Source organism: Elephantulus edwardii, unplaced genomic scaffold (assembly GCF_000299155.1).
Source record: "Elephantulus edwardii isolate Elephantulus edwardi_28Jun2011 unplaced genomic scaffold, EleEdw1.0 scaffold00126, whole genome shotgun sequence".
Lineage (NCBI taxonomy): Eukaryota > Metazoa > Chordata > Mammalia > Macroscelidea > Macroscelididae > Elephantulus > Elephantulus edwardii.
In genome coordinates this window covers 579,570-581,402 of record NW_006399876.1, presented here as the reverse complement: position 1 = coordinate 581,402, position 1,833 = coordinate 579,570, and the positions used below count along the sequence as shown (strand labels likewise).

Below are 1,833 nucleotides of genomic sequence, written 5' to 3'. Positions count from 1 at the left end.
TAATATAGAACAGGGTGTCCTGAACTTCGTGCAGTACAAATTCAGCCACCTGGCTCCCCGGGAGCGGCAGACAATGTTTGAGCTCTCAAAGATGTTTCTTCTCTGCCTTAACTACTGGAAGCTTGAGACACCTGCCCAGTTCCGGCAGAGGTCCCAGGCCGAGGATGTAGCCACCTACAAAGTCAATTACACCAGATGGCTCTGTTACTGCCACGTACCTCAGAGCTGCGATAGCCTCCCCCGCTTCATTTTCGCTGTCACCCGCGGGCAGCTGCTGGAAAAATTCCGAGTGGAGAAGGGTAAGTTGGTACCCGAGAAGAGGACCCTCATCCTCACCCACTTCCCCAAATTCCTGTCCATGCTGGAGGAAGAGATCTACGGGGCAGACTCTCCGATCTGGGAGTCGGGCTTCACCATGCCACCTTCCGAGGGGACACAGTTGGTACCCCGCCCAGCTGCCGTCAGTGCTGCAGTCGTTCCCAGCACCCCCATCTTCAGCCCCACCATGGGAGGCGGAAGCAACAGCTCCCTGAGTCTGGATTCTGGAGGGCCTGAGCCCATGCCAGCAGGTGAGAAGAGGAAGCTCCCAGAGAACCTGACCCTGGAGGATGCCAAGAGGCTGCGGGTGATGGGCGACATCCCCATGGAGTTGGTTAACGAGGTCATGCTGACCATCACGGACCCTGCCGCCATGCTGGGACCTGAGACCAGCCTGCTGTCAGGCAATGCAACCCGGGATGAGACCACCCGTCTGGAGGAGCGGAGGGGCATCATAGAGTTCCACGTCACTGGCAACTCACTGACGCCCAAGGCCAACCGGCGGGTGCTGCTCTAGCTCGTGGGCCTGCAGAATGTCTTCTCCCACCAGCTGCCACGGATGTCCAAGGAGTACATCGCCCGGCTTGTCTTTGACCTGAAGCACAAGACGCTGGCCTTGATCAAAGACGGGAGGGTTACAGGTGGCATCTGCTTCAGCATGTTCCCCACCCAGGGCTTCACAGAGATTGTCTTCTGTGCCGTCACCTCAAATGAGCAGGTCAGGGCTACGGGACTCACCTGATGAACCACCCGAAGGAATACCAATCAAACACAACATTCTCTACTTCCTCACCTACGCTGACGAGTATGCCATTGGCTACTTCAAAAAGCAGGGCTTTTCCAAGGACATCAAGGTTCCCAAGAGCCGCTACCTGGGCTACATCAAGGACTACGAGGGGGCGACCCTGATGGAGTGTGAGCTGAATCCCGGGATTCCCTACACGGAGCTGTCACACATCATCAAGAAGTTGATGGAGCGCAAACAGGCCCAGATCCGCAAGTTCTACCCGGGGCTCAGCTGCTTCAAAGAGGGCAAAAATCCCCGTAGAGAGTGTTCCCGGCATTCGAGAGACGGGTTGGAAGCCTCTGGGGAAGGAGAAGGGGAAGGAGCTGAAGGACCCTGACCAACTCTATACAACCCTCAAGAACCTGCTGGCTCAGATCAAGTCACACCCCAGTGCCTGGTCCTTCGTGGAACCTGTGAAGAAGTCAGAGGCCCCTGACTACTACGAGGTCATCCGCTTTCCCATTGACCTGAAGACCATGACAGAGAGGCTACGCAACCGCTACTATGTGACCCGGAAGCTGTTTGTGGCAGACCTGCAGAGGGTCATCGCCAACTGCCCGGAGTACAACCCCCCAGACAGCGAGTACTGCCGCTGTGCCAGTGCCCTGGAGAAGTTCTCTACTTCAGGCTCAAGGAGGGGGGACTCACTGACAAGCAGGCCTTGACTTTGGAGCTGGGGATTGCCCCTTGTGGATTCTGATGACTCTTCATTCCTGGCCTCCTGACTC

The 1,833-nt window shown here is 56.9% G+C and overlaps 1 pseudogene; it reads left to right on the top strand.

The window, feature by feature from the left end:
- Nucleotides 1-4: 4 nt before the first annotated feature.
- On the top strand, nt 5-1,805 carry LOC102851022 (annotated as a pseudogene).
- Nucleotides 1,806-1,833: the final 28 nt, after the last annotated feature.